Source organism: Callorhinus ursinus, unplaced genomic scaffold (genome assembly GCF_003265705.2).
Source record: "Callorhinus ursinus isolate GAN/ISIS: 27379988/994484 unplaced genomic scaffold, GSC_fseal_2.0 scaffold8, whole genome shotgun sequence".
NCBI lineage: Eukaryota > Metazoa > Chordata > Mammalia > Carnivora > Otariidae > Callorhinus > Callorhinus ursinus.
The window spans coordinates 62295086-62303075 of NW_027397070.1; positions in this window are offsets into that span (position 1 = coordinate 62295086).

Genomic DNA, 7990 nt, shown 5'->3' on the forward strand with positions numbered 1-7990 from the left:
CTGATGTCCACGCTCTGCCTCTCCCTCCGTCACAGCAAGGGCGCACAAACTTCCCCACCTCCTAGAACCTAGAAGGCACCTGGTGCAGCCACCCCCATCACAGGGGGTCCCCTCCTCAACATGCAGCTTCCACCTGAGCAGCCCCAGAGACCAGAGAGGGGAGCTCACTACTTAGGAGGACTCTTGTTGCCCCCCGGGGAAGTGTGGTCTCCTTCCTTCCTCCTGCTCTCCTGCTGGGCCCCCGCCTGGCCCCTGGCTCCCAGAGTTGGAATTCTCTATTTGAAAAAGAAATGATATCTGTGTTTTTGCAAATTGAAAAAGCAACCCACGCTTTTTTTATGTTTTAAATCAAGTAATACAGAAAGATAGAAAGAAAATTAAAATTACTTACAATCCCATTCCCCAGAGAAAATCATTATTTACATTTTGCTGTGTGTCCTTCCCAGAATGTTTTCATTGATGGGCACATGTGTGCGCCCACACACACTTTTTTTATTCAATAAAAATGGCAATACACCACACACTGTTCTGGAACCAGCTTGCGATTTCTCCCTTACACTGTGAGAATATTCCCCTGTTGGCGCACCAGCATCCCCATCACTGCTTTTTATTAGCTGAAGAATATTCTGTGGTGAGAAGGGGCCTTAACTGAATCACACCCCTCTGACAGACATTTAGGTTCAGCCCCTCCAAAACACTTTTCTTATTATAAATGATGCTCTGTGTACATCCGTATTCATAATCTCTGAGCAATAAAATTGGACTGTTTGAACTTGTGGGTTAATATGGCCCTCTGGCTCACGTCATGAAGGAAATTGATTTTTATTTTCAAAGTCAATGGCGATGAAATGAACAATGGTTGCCAGGCAACCTGTGAGGGGGGAATCAGTGAAGGCCAGAGCAAACAGCAGCCTCCACCCTACCCCGGGAGCCCAGAGCCGCTCAGGCCCTGGGTCTAGGTAACAAGCATCGCCCAAGCCCCCTGCTGTCCCCAAAGACCCCAGCCCAAGCAACGCCCCCACCCCAACCTGTTGTGAGGACAGAGTCCCCCTGGTTTCCTCCAGCCCAGCCTCCTGTCCTGACTGCCCAGAGAAATGGAAACCAAGGACTCAGCCTTTCTAGGATTCCCTTCCAAAGCTACTCCAGGCCGTCAGCAAGCGTTTGCTAGAAAGGTCCCCTGTACCAGGCTGTAACGGGCAGGGCAGCAGAGATGCATAGAGTAGCCCATGTCCCGGCCTGAGGTGAATCTCACGCATTCTTGAGCAAGAGGCTTAGGAATTTGAGAGTGTTACCCTGTACAGTTTATCTATAATGTATACAGGATCCGTTCCAACTAGTACTAGGGTATCAAGAGGACAGGTATGTGGAAGATCAGAATCTCTGAGGGGCAGGTGGAGTTTGAAAAAGGCCCCAACCCACCCTCCTCCACCCCACAGCCTGGGAATTTTGTAGAGCTTCCCCAGGGAGAGGCTTGCCTTCCACCAGGTGGATACATTGAAGGATTTTGAGCAGGGGAAAGGCAGAAAAAAAAAATCTATAATTTATCACCTCTCCCTCCACAAAGTAGAAGGACTGTTGGCGAGCCGGGAGCCCTGGCACCCACTGGGGAGAGGGACTTGAGGGCCTGCATGGGCTCTGGAAGGGCATAGGAAAGAGCAGAGAGACCCAGGAGGCTGCAGAGATGGAGTGGGATGGGGGGCACTGAGGGAGGAGACAAGGACCCCCCCCCAACCCTGCAGCCCCTGGGTGTGCGCAGGAGAGGGGAAGAAGCCCGTCAGCAGAACGGCTTCACTAAGTTCCCATCCTGCCCTCCCTGCTATGTAGGATTCAAGCTCCCTGTCCTTCTCGTGGGCACAAGTGTAACAACCGTCCATATAAGGAAATCACCTCGGTGTCAGGCGTGTGCGGGGACTTTCACACACATCTTCTCATTTAACTAGAAGCAAGCACTATTATTATCCCCATTTACAGTTGCGGAAACTGAGGATCAGACTATGCAATCCTGCTGACCACAAACATCTGCCCACCAGTGTCAAAGCCAAGGTTTGAACCTGTCTGTTCTACAGTCCCTGTTCCCTCCTACACCACTTTTTTTTTTAATGAGATTTTTAAAACAGTCCTGGGTCCTTCACCTTTGTTGGTAGGAGTAGCTCTGGGTTGGAAACAGTGACTTTGGCCCATGTCCCCTCACATGTGACTCTAACCCCACCCCTCTGGTCGGACACATGTCATCACTCATGACACCTCTGCCAGCGAAGAAAATCAAAGAACTTGCCGCCGTTATAGTAATACTCCCTCGATGGCATCACCAAGGCTTCTGCACTCCAGGAATGCAGCAGAGAAGCAGATGAGCCATCAGCGTGGTGTGGTTTGGGCTGGTGGGCCTGAGGGTGTCTCTTCTCAGGGTCCTGCTGGCCCCTAGCTCTGGGTGAGGAGTTGAGGGAACCCCGCATGGCAGTTACTTCCCTCTGGATGAGACTGACTCATGCAGAGTAGAGTGGCTGAACCTTTCTCTCCTGGACGGCAGGGCTGCTAGGAAGGTGCCCTAGGCACAGCCACAGGTGGCCCAGTTCTGCACTCTTCAAGATAGCCCCCCCCAAATCCTTGCCTCCCGGCATTCACACCCTTGTATAGTCCTCCCTATGCTACCTAAGGCTGACCTCGGTGGCCAATAGGATATTGCAGAAGTGACAGGGAGGGAGCTCTGAGGTCAGGTCATAAAAGATATTATCGACCTGGCATGGTATTGGATCATTCTCTCTGGGGGAAGCCAGCTACTGTGTCATGAGGACACTCAAACAGCCCTATGGAGAAGCCCATGGAGTAAGGCACTGAAGCCTCTTGCCAACAGCCAGGACCAATCTTCCGCTAATGTGAGTGAGCCACCTTGGAGGGGCCCCTCCACCCCATTCGAGGCTTTGGAGGAGGCTGCAACCCTGGTCCACATCTTGCCTACAACCTCACAAGAGTGCCTGAGCCAAAACCATGCAGCTAATATTCAGATTTCCTCACCCTCAGGAACTGTGAGATAATAAACATTTATGATTGTTTTAAGCCTCCCTACATTTCAAGGTAATTAGTTATACAGTTATAAATAACTAATACTAACAGAATACACCCAGGAAAACTAGGGTAGCTTGAGGACTGTAAGTGTCTGAGTGATTCTGGAAAAATCTTTAAAACAAACAAAGCTCTCGCATTATGACTCAAGAATGACACCCAAGAGACATCAGCCTTAGGGAATGTATTAGTGAGAATCCTGCTACGAAAGACAGAAACTTAACTCGTGAGCTGAAGCAAATGAAAAAAATCTAAGGGAGGACTTAGCCTATAATTAGGTCATGTGACTTGGAAGAACGGGGTGGAGTTGGCTGTTGGCACGGGCCGATTGAGGTTTACAGAACCCCAGGCTCCCAAAAGTGCAAAATCATGAGTCAGGGGGTTGCGCAGGGGAGAGGGGCTGAGGGTCAGCAGGACCGGTGTCTCCCGGACTCTGAACTGGAAGGAATGTTGGTGCCAGAGGTGCCTCTGCGGGGTCAGGAGAGCAGAGGGGCCCAACATACCTGTGGGGCTCTCCTCCCCCGTCCCTCATACCCCAGTGTCCTCCAGCTTCCATCCTCCACCCTCCACTTGCCTTCAGCATCAATACTTTGTGAGTGCTCATCCGGCACCTCTGGACACCCCCACCTGGACCAGGGCCACTGGCCCGTACCTCACTGTGGCCAGCACTGCCCTCATTTATCTCAAGCCTTTTCCATTGCAGCAATAGGCAGCACCATCCACTCGGTCACCTGAGTCTGAATCCTTATTTCATCCCCCAATCCTCCCCACCCCTAGCCACACCCTGACCCCCAACAAGCCCCCAGATCCCCTACAACTCTCTGTTTCACCACCTCCACCCTGCTCCAAGCCATCATCCCTTCTCTCCAGATTACAGTAACGGGCTCCCAAGTGATCTGCCTGCTACCAGTCTTCCTTCCTCTGCCTCTCCCCTCTGCCTGGCACCCAGCATTCTGCCCCCTCCTACTTCTACTCCGCCACTGGGCTGGGGCTGTGCACTCCAACAGAAATTTAATTTCTCAATCTCATCTGCCAACTGAACTCCCCTTTATTCTTTAGATCTCTGCTCAAGTGTCACCTCCTCCAAGAAGTCCTCCTGGATTCTCCAGAGCTAATAACACCCTCCGTGGTACTTTGCTGAACCTTCCAAACAGAGGTTTGCAGCACAGCTATAGATACAGTCTCCTGAGTCAGAAATAGGATCCCAGCCCCACCACTCACCAGCTGTAGGATCTCAGGCCAAGCAGAACCTCACTCTCTGCAACTATAAATTGCAGATAATTCCTACCTCGGTGCTAGTGGGAGGGTCAAATGAGATTAAGTCTGTGGACATGATGAATTCCATCCTGACTCAGTATCCATCTTATGGATGGGCCCTTCAAGGCCATTCGGTGGAGGATAGCAGGCAGGCTGTGGGTGGAGAGTGAGGCTGGCACAGAGTGGCAGGGTTGGGGGAGGCAACGGACATTTGCGGAGCAAATGCCAGGCACCAGGCTAGACTCTTTATCTATCTATAGTACCTCACTTAATCTTTGCAACAAGCGGTATTACTGGCAACATTTTTACACATTTAGAAAGTAAAATTCAGGAAGTGCCAGACAGCTATGAGGGATAGGGGCAGGATCTGAACACCATCCCCGCCAGACTGCAAAGCCTTTTGGCTCTGGCACACTGATTCTATGCAGATCCAGCTGGAAGGTCCTAGGCTTGGGACCACGTCTCCAGTCCCCAGGAGGGGAGTAAAGCAAGGGCTTGGTTAGTCTGGCCATCATGGACTATCACCTCCCTTGTGTGGGTGATAGACTTCTAGTAATACAACCATAGATGGCTGTGGCTTTGGAGTTTCCTCCTCCCAGTTGTGGAATCAGCCCAGTATTGCTTGCCTCTCTAGGTCAAAGCAGGAAAACCTTCCCCTAGCCTGAGAGCACCCTCCATGTCCTACCTTGAATTTATCTTAAAATTGCAGCGAGTCCTAATTCACCCCCACCTCCTGCTGGTGTCAACATAAGGACTGCCGCAGCCAACAGCTCAGAGCTCATCGTGCTGGATGAAGGGTATGGAATGGGATGGGGGAGTTGTTCCTTTTCTGGGGATAAATTCCTTTTGTTTCTCTGCTCAGCCCAGCTCAGCATCCACCCACTTCCAGCCTCCCCAGCTAATTAATCACCCACTTTCCATCGGCCCTGATTAGAAGCATCTAAGGTGCCACCCTGAGCAGCAGGAAGTCTGACTCGGACTCCAGTTAGAGAGGAAGTGGCTGATTCAGGGCAGAGGAAGGAGGGATGAACAGGGCTGTTGGCTGTGGGGAGGCAGAGAGGAATCAGTGGCCTCCCTGGAACTTTCAGCCTTTGGAAGCCACACCGGATAAGTTTAATCATTCAATAAACATTGAATGTACCACTTCTGCTCTCACCATGGCAGTGAACAAGACAGACAAGGTACCCGCTTGTCCGCATGGGGCTGACATTCTAAATAAACAGACAACATTGTACTGTAATGGTAATGGCCATGATGGAAAATGATGTCTCCCCCATCCTCCCTGCTAGAGTCTCATGGAGTTTTGGAGCCAGCTCTCTCCTGCCCTCTGACTTTTCCCCTGCAGGCACAGGCCCCCATCCTTCCCTCTTCCACCCTCCCGCGGCACATTCTTAATCCTGGCATGCGACCTGCTGAGCGCGGTGCTGGCCTGGCTCACGACGGTTGGCTATTTTCTTTTACAGAAAAGGAAACTGAGTCGCTCAGTAAGAGGGTGGTGGAGCTGGGGATAGAAACCAGGTCTCCAGACCCCTCCCTGGTCCCAGAGTTCTTGACACTGCAGGTGGTGAGGGGGTGGGGCCGACAGCACAAAGCGAAGCTCTGTGTTTGGCTGACCCACCAGGAACCATGCAGGGATCCGGCGGCTCACACACCCTGGACACACAGGCCGGGTCCACAGCAAGTGTCTTCTTTGGATTGTTCACACCGGAGAGCTAAGCATTTATGGGATGGCTGGGAGTCAGGGATGAGGGCCCTGGAATTTCTCGTTTGGAGAGTTGGTTGGGAATTGACAAATTCAGACGTCTGCAGTGAAATGGATCCTCTCTAATGTGAAAACCCCCAAATGCAAAACAGACATGACAGGAGCTGTTCTGTTTGAAGGAGGAAGACAAGGAGCACTGCCACCATCCACCAGCCCCAACTCGCAACATTTCTGTGGACACAGGGGCTCTGCAGAAGAGCTTCTGAGCTGCCGACCTCATCCTGCCTCTTCTCAGTGTAAATGGGGAACCCAAGGCCAGGTGGCAGATTAGGAACAGAACCTTTAAGGGGCTCACTTGAGATTGGCCAAGGGGAATAGAATGGAAGTGGCCACCTCTTTGGCCACACTGCCTTGCTTCCAGAAGTGGGGAAATGAGTAGAGGCCTCTACTGGGGACAGGAGTTGCCTGGACGGAGAGGAAGTGCCTGGGTTCCAGGCCCCCAGCTCTGCCATCAGTGCCCTTGGGGCGTGGTTGTGTCAGTCCGGAAGAGCTAGGTCATGCTGCAGTAACAAGTATCCTCAAAATCTCTGGCTCGAAACTACCAATGTTTATTTCACACACACAATCCATTTCCAGTCTGGGCTCCTCCAGGGTCACGGTCCCCCATGAGGTGACTCCATAATCAAGCTGCTTGAATCTTCAGGCACTCCCTTCTCAACACATGGCTTCAGGGTTGGCCAGAGCAGGGAAGGAAACAGGGAATCTCTGGCTCTGAACTGCTTTCATCCAGAGTTAAACACATCACTTCTGCTCCCTGCTCCCATTTCGTTGAGCAAAGAAAGTCACACGGTCACACTTAATCCAAGAGCAGGGCTGGTATCATCAGAGGATGATGGTGTAAATCCAGAAATTGGTGTGCCCTACAAATGCCAACCATGTTTCCAAATCGGCGAAGTCGGCGAAGTGATACCCACATTATTCCTTCCCTCCTTCATTTATGTGTTCAACCCACTAGCTGTGATGTAGGATCAGAATCGGGTCTCTAGCTCCTAAGCCAGGGCTTGGCCTTCCTTCTCATGCCCTCCACCAGCCTGGCTCACATTTTGGTCTAAGTTTGGCTTCTCCCTCAAGCAGAGCCTGAGACAAGGACTTGGGTGCAGAAGGTTTACTTGGTGGTGAGCCCAAGGGGCCACAGTGAGAGAGCAAGAGAGCAAGACAAGGAAGCAGGGAATGCCAACCATATGTGCATTAGTGAGTCAGTCACCAGCATGGGCAGCTGGGGCTCCATCCCGCCAGGGACCCCTGAGGAATGGTGTCAAATGCACCTCGGAACCATCCTAGTGATGGGAGGCTAGAGCACGTAGCCACTGACCACTGTCCCCCGCTGTGGGGAGGGCAGTGGGGGGCCCTTGGAGGGCCATTCCTGGAGAAATAAGTTTCCCACAGTTCACCGGGGACAGGGCTGCAGCTGCTGTCTGACAGGGACAGAGGGACTAAGGACACCAGCAGCATCCACCATCGATGCTGAAGGAAGAGCCATCGGCACAAACAGCCCTGCATTGGAAGCGAGCGCGTCTCAGGACAGCTACTGAGTTATTTTCTTCTAACCTCCTTTCCCGATCTGGAAGGAGGTAACTCCTCCACAGGGAAACAATGAGGGAAAACAGCAGCACTGTGGTGCTAACTGACTTGGGCACGGGAACAAGAAGGCGGGCAGGCAGAGGTACCAGGGAGGCGGGCTCCTCGCTGGCATGGGAAGCCTGGAAAGTGTGACGCAGAAACAGGTCTCTTAGAGCAGCACCTATGGTCAGCCCGTCCAGGACTTTCGGGAGAGAGAGAAGACACCACCCCTGTCTTTAAAGCCTCCAGTCTCTCCAAGAACATTCCATGGCAAGAGGCAACTGGGTGCAGAAGCAATAGTCCCAGGCTTGGAAGCAGATGCTCTGAGTTCAGGTCTTGACACCACCATTC